Raw genomic sequence first — 12670 nt, forward strand, 5'->3', positions numbered from 1 at the left:
AAGTCTGCTGTTGAAAAGTTTTTTCACAGTGGTTTTCTTGTCCAGGGGTGGGGGCAGAATGTAGATATCCAAAGTGATTTGTTTATGGTCAGATCTAACCAGTGAGGGGTTGACCTCCAGTGTGGAGCACCGGTCGCCCATGTTGGTGATGACCAGGTCCAATATGTTGTCACCTCTGGTGGGAGTGTTGATCAGTTGATCCAGGGCATTTGAGTTTATAAATTCTAGGAAATGTTGGGCAAGGGAGTTAGTACTTGAGTAGTTCTCTCAGTTAATGTTTGGGTAATTAAAATCACCAAATATTAGGGTGTTTGGTAGGACCTGCATATTTCCCCAGTGTTTCTAGAAATGCAGAATGGGGGTCCTGGGACATGGTGGGCCATCTGTAGCAAGCTACAATTTGAATTACAGATTTTCCCATTGTTAATTGCACGTGGAAGATCTCTGAAGTATCGTGCTGTGCCACTAACCTGGAGGTGTGGGTATCCTTGATGAATATGGATAAACCCCACCTCTTGTATTTCGGTCGAGGTTCTGAGGCTGAAATGTATGGTATGAGTTGCAGCCTGGTAGTGCTGGGGTGCTCTCTGGAGCCTTAAACCAGGTTTCTGTTACTGCACATATATTGATTTTCTCCATACTGAGGAGTGCCTTGAGTGCATGCATTTTGAGGTTTAGACTTCTGGCATTGAGTAGCATTACCTTCAGTTTTTTGTTACTTGTGCTATTTATGGCGGTGGGTTTGTCTTTTGAGCCTTGCCTAAAAAAGGCACTATGAGGGTGGCAAGTGCCTTGGCAGAATTCAGAAGCCTAAGGGTGACAGGTGCAAGCTGTCTCTAGTGAAGCAGCGTGGCTTGTCAAACATGTCATCCCAGGTGGACAGACACTGGATCCCCTTTGAATGACACCAGAAACTTAGCCAAGTATTGAAATTGATAATTTTTTCACTATACCGTGGTATTATTCTTGGTGAGGGCAGGATGCTACTCAGGGTCAGGGTCATACCGGCCTGGGCTATGTGATTAGAGTGCTCTTCATGTCTCTTTTCATGTAGTCCAGGGAGGTACGGCTCAGGTCATGCACACCAACATGGACAATGACAGAGTCATATTTGTTCTTGTTCTGGAGTGACCTGAGTGCTTGTGTTATGTGACGGATCCTGATGCCCGACAAGCAGCTAACAGTAACCTTCTCCTTTTTCAGCCTAGTGAGTGGGATGTCAGTGTGTCTGACTATAGAGTCACCTATTACTAGTATGTTGGGTATGCTATTTTGCCTTAAGGGCTGTGATTGCATGGCACACTGGTTTTGTGAAGTATGTGTTTCATGATTTGTGTTGGGGTTGGAGGTTGCTTGGATGTCTGCTTTGGCGGTCTCTGTTGCTTTTGTAGATTTTTATTTAGAGCCTCCGAGTATGTTTTCGTGTATTTATGTGTGTTTTTTGCCGGTGCTGGTTTCATGGGTCTATGTGAGACTGGTGGTATGATGCAAGTATTTCCCTTCTCCTCTTGACTGTCTGATCCAACCTTGGGTTGAGAGAGCTTAGCCTCCAGTTTGGCTGTATAATTGCATCTCTCACATGTATTAGTGTTTGGTGGTATGAGGAGAGGGTTGTCTGTGTACATGAGGCAGTTGTAACATTGCTTCAAAATGCCCAGATTCACCAGTTGGACTGGAGAGTACACCTGAAACTGCCCTTTGGACATGCCTGGATAGGTGCAGTGAACTGTTTTACTGAATGGCTGGTAAGGTCGAATAGAGAGCCTTGTCCTTCTGTACAGTATATGAGGGTCTAGTGCTACAGTTTATAAGTGCTTGCTATGAGTTTTGAGCAAGTGCCGGGCTGAGAAATGAATGTCTTGAGTGCTTAAGTTGAAAGTTTGTCTAGTTCCAAGGGAAAATTTGAAGAGTAGACTTTGTGGAGCCAGGAATACTTTTACCCTAGCTAACCGGCACTGCACAAAACCGGGCAAATGCGGTATTTATAGCAGGGAAATGAAATAGATAGAAATTACCCCAAAATGGCCAACAAACTACTAATTTCTGTGCTGAAACCACTCCTCTAGGGACAGATAGGCTGCTCAAAGCTCCCCTCTCTCACAGGTGAACAGAGAAACTTCATTCTATCCAAGTAAGGTATGGGCAAACACAAAGATTTGTAACACAGCCATGAATTCAGCACTTGACATGAAAACTGGACTATACTAGCTTAGAAAGGCGGGAAACAAGTATATATTTTTCAGAAATAAAGCAGATACAATCAAAAAACACTTTAAATGCACAGAAAAGGATACTTATTGTTATATATCTCAGATCAGATTTGTAGTCAATGCCCCTAGTAATAAAGTCGGAAGAAACACAAATACAGTAAAAGCAGATGAATAAAGTGCAATTTATATATATATATATATATATATATATATATATATATATATATATATATGTAAAATAATAGAAAACGAACAAACTGATTTAAACAAGTTACCCAATAAAAAGCTCAAAACCAAGCCCTGTTCCAGCAGTCTTCAATCAGACAAGTTCTAACAGCACACTCCTGCTGCTAGGGTGCAGGGAAACCTTCTCCAAAAAAAGATGGCCTGGATCAGTGCTCAAGTTATACAAACAAAAACAGATTGAGCAGGCCTGAATCTGGTCTATGCTACAGCAACAAGGCACACCAATTTCAAAAATAAATAGTTCAAATAAGCAGGCACAATAAGCATGTGACCAGAAATTCCCAGCTCAGAAGGATAGAATACAGCCTCCCACAAGAGTGCAGACCACACCTTCTTAATGTAAAAAAAAATGACCCAAAGCCCAAGTGTTTAAACCAGAACTAATACACTTTAGAATAACAGACACAAAGCCTTCAATCAGCAACTCCCAACTTAAAAGGATGTAAGCTACCTGTCCTGACACAACAGTGCAGACCACAAACCTTCTTAATGAATACATTTATATAAATGTACTAATTGGACATTAATTACTCATTACTGATATATTTCCCTGGATTCAGCAAGCTCTGCATGGAGTGCAGGAATAGTGCAAGAGCTGCTGCACGCAATATGGTCGATGAGCAATCCAGGATCGAGCTCCTGGGTTGTGCACAAGTGATCCTACACTATTCCTGCATGGACACCACTGCTATATGCTAATTGCCTCATTTGCTGGTGAAAACCATGCAAATGAGGTGAATTAGCGACCCAGGAAGCAGTCAGGTGTCTGTGCAGGAATAGTGTAACCTGCAGAAATGTATTCAGTTACTAACTGAATACATTTCTGCAAATTACAAAACGGAGGCATGACAGTAGGCATGCCAATGGTCAAATATATGGCCATTGGCATGCAAAATAGCTTAAATATTATAAAATAAAACTTATTTTTTGGCCGATCTCGGCCGTTTAAGCGTAGGGCAGAGGTACACAAACGTGACTGTGCCAAAAATAAAAAAAATGTGAAAAAGCAATTTTCAAGGAAATCTGCATTCTGCCATTATAGCCAATGGCATGCAGAATGAAAACAATACCAGGGAACAGTGATTGCTAAGGGGAAAGGCTCAGTGTGAGTGCAGTAACTAAGGAGTAAGGGAGTGGGATATGCAAATGAGGGGAATCTTACTGAATCACATATTTCTGCTAAGTGTCAGACTGCACCTAACCATGTAGATGCTCTAATATGGCTGTATAACATGAGAAGTAAATGACATCAAAAGGGGCTGTGTTGTGCTTGCTGTAAGCACATTGGAGCACTATTGCCCGGGTTTGTACTTAGCTAAGCACAGCTACTCAAGCGGGTGTGTCTGAAGCTGTAATGTCTTACACCATGAAATGAAGACCACATTCACAGCCAGGGGAGGGCCATTTCTGCTAAAATGTGTTTACCTCAGCTAAACGGGTTTGTGCGGTGTGCACTGAGACTTAAACAAACAAAACAAAAATAAAAATATGGCAATAGCAGCACTGTTTACATTTAGGCAGCACGTTTGCATGGCGCACCTCGGGGATTAAAACGGGTGGAAATGGGAAAGGGAAAAAGAAAAAAAAGGGAAATAGCAGAATAGAGGCACTCAAATACAAGTAATAGAGCTGGCAGGTGGAATGTATCATACTCAGCCAATCACACAGGCAGCATCTGCAGCACACCACTGTAAACTATGCAAACACCTTTCAGTCTGGTTTTTCCCACAAACTCTACACCACCGGTGTACACAGATGGGGAAATTTTACCTGACAAAATGAACAAAATGTTAGAGGCTGCTGTTGCTCTCATACATCAGTATGTGCAAGAGGCTGAGGGTGGTGAAGAGGATAATGCTGATAACCACCCTAGACTTATGAGGAGATGGAGAAGAGTAACTGTAATCCAAGGAAGAAGAACGTAGATACCAAACCAAATAGCGTAACAAAATTTAATCACCGCTTTCGTCAAGAGACTTCTTCAGAATACATTTAAAATTCAAATCACCACTTAAATAGTCCATAAATAATTAGTTAATTACTGACAATAATTCAATAATTCAATAAAAACAATCAATGCTGTTAATTAAAAAATGCTTTTGAAACAGTCTTGTCAATACCTAATTTTGCATCTCTTAAAAAACATTTAATATTTATGGTGTCATTAAGCCCTGGATGTTTATCAGACTTCAGTCTGATCTGCCATAAAGTTTCCCTTTGTTCAACGTAGTTCTTAAAATCACCACCCCTTAAATCAGTTTTACAAACTTCTATTACTGAAAAAACAAATTTCTTAAAATTGTGACAGACCAATGAATGTTTAAATAAAGCATTTTTTTCATCATGAACTTTAATGCTATAAATATGTTCACGAATTCTTGTTTTTAAACTTCTGGTCGTCATTCCAACATAAAAGGCGGGGCATGTAGTGCAGGAACTAATGTAAATAACTCCTGCAGTATTACAATCTACATATTCTGGAACTTCAAAAGTTTGATCAAAGGTTTCAATAGTTATAAATGACCCTGTTGAAATGTATCTACACATGTTGCAATTAAAACATTGAAACATGCCTTTTTTACACTTACTGTCAAGTTTTCTAGTGACTAAATTACTGTGTTTACATTCTAAAGATTTCTTAATATTAAAACTGTTTCTAAAGGTGAAAAAAGGTTTTTCACCTATGGCCTTACTCACGTCAAAATTCCCCTGAATAATCCGCCAATTCTTTTCAATTAAATATCTTATTCTTAGACTGTCACTGGTCATGTCTAAAGAACAAACTGGAGTACTACCTGTTTTTGTTTTATTTGAATCCAAGTTTGTAGAAACATTATCGGGGGGAATGCTGGTATTCAACAATGCCGGGTATAAGACCTGTCTCTTACCTAAAACTTCACTAATGATGTCTTCCAAAAGAAGTTTGTCATATCCCCTGTCGATGAACATGTTGAAAATAAAAGTTATTTCATCATATAAATCATTTTCATTTGATGTCATTCGACAGGCTCTTATAAATTGACCCTTAGGTATGTTCCTAAGGATGTAGGTAGGGTGCCCACTGTGAAAATGTAGGTAACTGTTTGTAAATGTATTTTTTCTAAAGATTTTACTATGAAATCTTGATTCCTTATTGTCCCACCAAAAAAGTACATCCAAGAAATTAATGACTGAACCTGTACTACCTATTGTAAATTTCAGAAAATTCCATGTATGATTTACGTCAAATAAAAATTGTTCAACTGTATTTCCATCACCTCTTATGATGAAAATCAAATCATCGACAAATCGATGGTAAAACAAAATTTGATATTTGTTTTTCAATAAATTAAGACAGTCAATTTCCCACCAAGACATCACTAGGTTAGCGTATGAGGGTGCGGCTGGAGAAAACTTCCTTGTCTGTAAAGTCTTCCCCACACTCGGTTACCGAAGGCATTTCTTTAGTGATAGATGCTACTTTGGGGCCAATAGTTTCCCAACAGGAATCTTTTATCAAAGATTCCTGGCAGTTTTTAACCAAGTTAAAAGACTTTACAGACAAGGAAGTTTTTGATCCTAATAAGGACGTCATTTTTACTTTAGACATCACCTCTCTATACACATGTATACCTCATGACGAGGGGGTTGATGCTATACGTAATTTACTAACAAGAAAAACTAACTTCAACACAAGTCAGGTCTCCACTATATGTAGATTTTTGGAGATATTATTAAATCACAATTATTTTCTATTTGATGGTACTTACTATCGACAGATTAGGGGGGTGGCTATGGGCTCTCCAGCCGCACCCTCATACGCTAACCTAGTGATGTCTTGGTGGGAAATTGACTGTCTTAATTTATTGAAAAACAAATATCAAATTTTGTTTTACCATCGATTTGTCGATGATTTGATTTTCATCATAAGAGGTGATGGAAATACAGTTGAACAATTTTTATTTGACGTAAATCATACATGGAATTTTCTGAAATTTACAATAGGTAGTACAGGTTCAGTCATTAATTTCTTGGATGTACTTTTTTGGTGGGACAATAAGGAATCAAGATTTCATAGTAAAATCTTTAGAAAAAATACATTTACAAACAGTTACCTACATTTTCACAGTGGGCACCCTACCTACATCCTTAGGAACATACCTAAGGGTCAATTTATAAGAGCCTGTCGAATGACATCAAATGAAAATGATTTATATGATGAAATAACTTTTATTTTCAACATGTTCATCGACAGGGGATACGACAAACTTCTTTTGGAAGACATCATTAGTGAAGTTTTAGGTAAGAGACAGGTCTTATACCCGGCATTGTTGAATACCAGCATTCCCCCCGATAATGTTTCTACAAACTTGGATTCAAATAAAACAAAAACAGGTAGTACTCCAGTTTGTTCTTTAGACATGACCAGTGACAGTCTAAGAATAAGACATTTAATTGAAAAGAATTGGCGGATTATTCAGGGGAATTTTGACGTGAGTAAGGCCATAGGTGAAAAACCTTTTTTCACCTTTAGAAACAGTTTTAATATTAAGAAATCTTTAGAATGTAAACACAGTAATTTAGTCACTAGAAAACTTGACAGTAAGTGTAAAAAAGGCATGTTTCAATGTTTTAATTGCAACATGTGTAGATACATTTCAACAGGGTCATTTATAACTATTGAAACCTTTGATCAAACTTTTGAAGTTCCAGAATATGTAGATTGTAATACTGCAGGAGTTATTTACATTAGTTCCTGCACTACATGCCCCGCCTTTTATGTTGGAATGACGACCAGAAGTTTAAAACAAGAATTCGTGAACATATTTATAGCATTAAAGTTCATGATGAAAAAAATGCTTTATTTAAACATTCATTGGTCTGTCACAATTTTAAGAAATTTGTTTTTTCAGTAATAGAAGTTTGTAAAACTGATTTAAGGGGTGGTGATTTTAAGAACTACGTTGAACAAAGGGAAACTTTATGGCAGATCAGACTGAAGTCTGATAAACATCCAGGGCTTAATGACACCATAAATATTAAATGTTTTTTAAGAGATGCAAAATTAGGTATTGACAAGACTGTTTCAAAAGCATTTTTTAATTAACAGCATTGATTGTTTTTATTGAATTATTGAATTATTGTCAGTAATTAACTAATTATTTATGGACTATTTAAGTGGTGATTTGAATTTTAAATGTATTCTGAAGAAGTCTCTTGACGAAAGCGGTGATTAAATTTTGTTACGCTATTTGGTTTGGTATCTACGTTCTTCTTCCTTGGATTACAGTTGTTCCTTTATTGAGATTTTTTAGATGGAGAAGAGTGTTCAGGCCCAGGGTAACCTACCAGGGGTACATGATCTGGAGATAGTTGAGTGCTACAGGGTGGACAGGGACATACTGCAGCAAATTGTGGGGCTGTGCCGGGCTTGCCTCATATCCAGAACAAATAGAGGGTAACCCAGCCCAGTGGAGACAAGGTATTTGTAGCTCTAAGAATACTAGCTACAGGTACTTTACAAAGAGCAACTGGGGATATCATGGGGGTCTCACAGGCATCTGCATCCAGGATACTCCACCAGTTCCTGGATGCCATGCGAACACATGCTACGGAGCACATTAAAGTCCCCAGCACCCGTAAGGAGCTGACTGGCAGTATGCATTTCTTCCACCATGTAGCAGACTACCTGGAGGTATTGGGTGCCATATACTGCACGTACATCCACATCAAAGCACCACCTGATGACCGGGGTAGGGTCTACATAAACCGCAAGGGGTGCCGCTCCATCAACTGCCAGGTCATGTGTGATGCCCAGGACATTATCATGAATGTGTGTGCTGGCTGCCCTGGAAGCTATCATGACTCTCACATCTGGCATTCCTCACAGCTGTATTAGTGGTTTGCCAGGGGGGGACATCCCATATGGCCATTTAGTGGGGGATGCTGGCTACTGGAACTGTGAATGATGACACCTATCAGAAATGCACAAACATCCACACAAGAATGCCATAATGAGGCACAGGCACAAACCAGGATAATTATAGAGCATGTGTCTGGGATGCTCAAGTCATGGTGCCGCTACTTTGACATATCCAGTGGAGCCTTGCAGTACTCTCCAGCCACATGTGCAAACATGGTCATAGTATGTGCCATGTTACACAATATGGCCTCTACTGAAAATGGACATGTATCCAGTTGGACTAGCCCGGTCAACAAATGTAAAATAAAAAATAAATAAAAATGATCCTGCAGAAACAGCTGCAGCAGAAACAAAATGGGGAAGGGTCACACAGCCCCCTACCATTGCCAAGGCCTCCACAGGCACAGAGTGACTCGGAGGAGGAACATCCTGAGCCTTCCCCTGTAGGCAGATGGATGTATGTCCAGTATGCCCTAGCCTTGGCAAAGAGGAAACACATAGCACACACACTGACACTGTAGGGCCCCAGGGACTGATCTTCCTCTCTCTCTCTCTCTCTCTCTCTCTGACTTGCACATACAGCAAAATGGATGTCAAACATCACACCACCTATATTTGACCGTGTATAGGCAGTGTATAGTGTGCATTTGACATTGTCAGCCCTCAAGCACCACCCTCATGATAGCTGCAGGCCCAAGGTAAGCCAGTCTCTGTAACAAATTAAAATAATGGGGTGGACTTTTCTGATAGCATATATATGGTATTGATCAAGCATGTAAGGGAATGAGTTGTCTAACTGGGATAGCAGCAGACAACTGACAGCTCTGTGGGACAGCAGGATGTGTATCCCCAGTACTGACCTACCCACACCATGTAATACCACCCTAGGTGACAAATACCACTGCAGTAGATGTGGTGAGCCAAATAACTGGGGGGGTCATAGGTCATGTGCATGGATGTCAAAGTGGGGGCCCCAAACTCACCACCATCCCCACACAGCAGATCAGCTGTAGACAACCATACAGAAATGCCTGGCCAAGGCCCCCAGATGATGACACCCATGAAATCTCCACTCGCAGACTTTTACACAGTGATATCACAGCAGGTCTGGCAGTGGCAGTATGGCTTTGAAAGGTAAGAAGTCTGAAACTACAAATGTCTATGCCAGAACAATCTGACCTATGGTTGATACTGATATGCATGTAGTCTGAAAGATAGGGCACACCATCATGCTACATGGGACCAAAATGTTAAGCAAATATCAGCAAAGTCTGTGCAGATGTGTAACATGTGCAGTCGTGTCACCCCCCCCCGTATTCCCATAGAAATGCAGTAACATGTTCCTAGACTTAAGCATCATCTAGCTGTCACCCAGATTTGATGGCACAATAGTAACAGAAAGCAATTGTCATTAATACCCACAGTCAACTTACTGGTGCCATTCCAGGGGTGTCTCCTGCCGGCAGCCAGGGAACATATGATCATCAGAATGCACTGCCCTGCTACAGATGATCTGCACCTGTCACACCTAGCCTACAGGCCTCTGGCAAATGCCTATGCCTCACCCCTTTAGGGAGTGTCTTGGGGTCCACAACACCAACATAACACAGTCCACAAAATGCAAAGAAAGGCCATACTGACAACTGTAAGGAGCAAACCTGCCTGCCTCAGGGAGCCAGAAATCGGGACAAAGCCATGACTAATGGGGTGATGAAGGTCCAAAGAGAAGGACATCTGTAAAATACTGCTCTAATAATGTTATAAAGGTGATGGAATGATTTGTAGTAGCATGGAATGTGTGATGGGTACGAAGTCTGAAACTGCAATGTCAACTGTCTGTAATATCTGACTTCAGCCCTGAGTGACTTGCAAACTTGTTTGGGTAATCAACAAGATATATGAGTCATGTATGTGGACATTCTGTGATACTCCATACAGTTGACAGGCAGGGCTCGGAGTGTAAACATGGGAATGCACCCAGTGCAGGCAGGCCTAACCCTGGAAGATGGTGACATGTCCGCACCTGCAGAACCCTGGGCCACAGCCATGCAGAGTAATACATCCCTCCCTGATCACTCATCCTGTGCAACATCCTGACCCCAATATGTGGCCATCCAAGGTAAATGAGGTGGGCCATACATATATGTGTGACAAACACATCTCCAGGCTGGTCAAACAGTCTGACACACACAAGACCCTCCCCAGTGCAGTCAACCATTAAGGAGAGCCCAATGCAAAGTACTGGTAGCTATAGCCAAACATATCTGCCCAGGACACACACTCCCCACATATCATATCCCCTACAAATATATCTGGAGTTTGCCTGTCACCCTGATCCTGCCTGATTTATATTACCCAACTGTGGACTGGAAATCAGACCAAGCCAGAACATAAATGCACAGAGATTCCACCATTGTAATATATCCCCAAGGTGCTGGATCATTTTGACAGCACCAGCAGTCAATTGCTTGTAGGCATACCCCTCAACAGCCTGGATAGTGCAAGAATGCATAGCGTTTGGCCCACAAATCTTGTGTGTGCATCATCCATCCTGTATTCCTCCTGTAAATCACTGTGATGATTTGAGGAGGTATGTTACCAGGTATTGAAACAGAACTTGACAGTGGCAAATTGTATATATGACAGATGTCTGCTGAAACCAGCCCTGCAACCCTTGCAACCAATACATTACTGAGATAAATTGTCACAATCATTGTATGGCCCATTGTCCCCACATTTTGATAGTCTATCTCCAGATACCCTGCACCAACAGGGTGACAGGTATGGCTGTAGCACAAAACAAATAGGACTGGAGTACAACAATCTCTGGAATGGAGTCCCATATCTACTTTAGAAGGACACACTGGGCATACTCATACACTTAGAGAAATGTCAGTAGGATCTAGGAATGAACAGGCCTTCCCCACCCAGTGCACTTTCCATTGCCCCACCTTAGCAGTCCTGAAGATGTCTGTCACCATAGCAGTCACTTTTGTTAGGCCCAGCCCCATAAGCTCTGTGGCATGTGTGATAACTGCATAACAAGATAGTACAAATAACTAGTTAGGTAGGAGGTCTAATCTCAGTCCTGGCAAATGTAAAAGCGTGTGTGTGTGTGTGTGTGTGTGTGTGTGTGTGTGTGTGTGTGTGTGTGTGTGTGTGTGTGTGTGTGTGTGTGTGTGTGCTCACAACTAAAAGCTTTTGGGTCCATTCAAACCCAGTACACCTCCCCTTTCCCCACTTTAGCAGTCCTGGAGCTATCAGTCATCTTAGATGTGCTTTCTGTTAGGCTTCAGCCCCATAAGCTCTGTGGTGTGTGTGATAACTTGCATAACAAGATAATACAAATAACTAGTTAAGTAGGAGTTCTAATCTCAGTCCTGGCTTTTGGGTCCATTTAAACCCAGTACACCTCCCCTTTCCCCACTTTAGCAGTTCTGCAGATATCAGTCATCTTAGAAGTGCCTTCCATCAGGACTAACCCCCATAAGTTCTGTGGCGTGTGCGATAACTGCATAACACAATAGTACAAATAAATAGTTAGGTAGGACAAATGTAGAAGTGTGTGCGTGTGTGTGTGTGTGTGTGTGTGTGTGTGTGTGTGTGTGTGTGTGTGTGCAGTTGTGTGAGCAAGACTGAGGGAGTTGTGTGTTTGTTTATAGGTGAAACAGTTTTCTGCCATTCCCACGCATGACACTTCACAGTGCTCTACCTTATCAGTCCAGATGATGTCTGTCCCTTGTCAGCAACCTTGGCCAGATGTTAGCCCTGTAAGCTCAGTAGTGCATGTGATAAATGCTTAACACTATAGTACAAACGACTAGTTTGGCAAGGGTTCTACCCTTCTGGCAAGTGTGGGTGTATATGCTTGTAAGTAGTAGTATTTTGATATGTTTCCCACCCACTGCCTTGCTTTATCGGTCCTGCAGATATCATTCCCCATATCAGCACCTTTGGCCAGCTCTCAGCCCAGTATGCTCTGTAGCACATGTGGTAACTGTGTAACACTATGATACACATCCCTGGTTAGGTAGGAATTCTGCTCTCACATCTGGAAACTGTCTGTTTGTCGGACAAAGTATTTTTATAGGTTAAACACCCACTGCACTACTTTACCAGTCCTGCTGATGTCATTCCCTTCATAGGTTCACAAGTGTGGAGTAGGTAATGGCCCAGGAGCCTTAACAATCCTAGCACATAGAAGAGTCCTGCCATTGTGCCACCAGATGTTACATCCCAGTGCCTGTATCAGGTATAGCCACTGCAGTGATCCTTGGGTTGAACTGTCTATTACCCATCCACTCATCAAATT

The sequence above is a fragment of the Protopterus annectens genome, chromosome 4.part0 (genome assembly GCF_019279795.1).
Source record: "Protopterus annectens isolate FY-2018-M chromosome 4.part0, PAN1.0, whole genome shotgun sequence".
Lineage (NCBI taxonomy): Eukaryota > Metazoa > Chordata > Ceratodontiformes > Protopteridae > Protopterus > Protopterus annectens.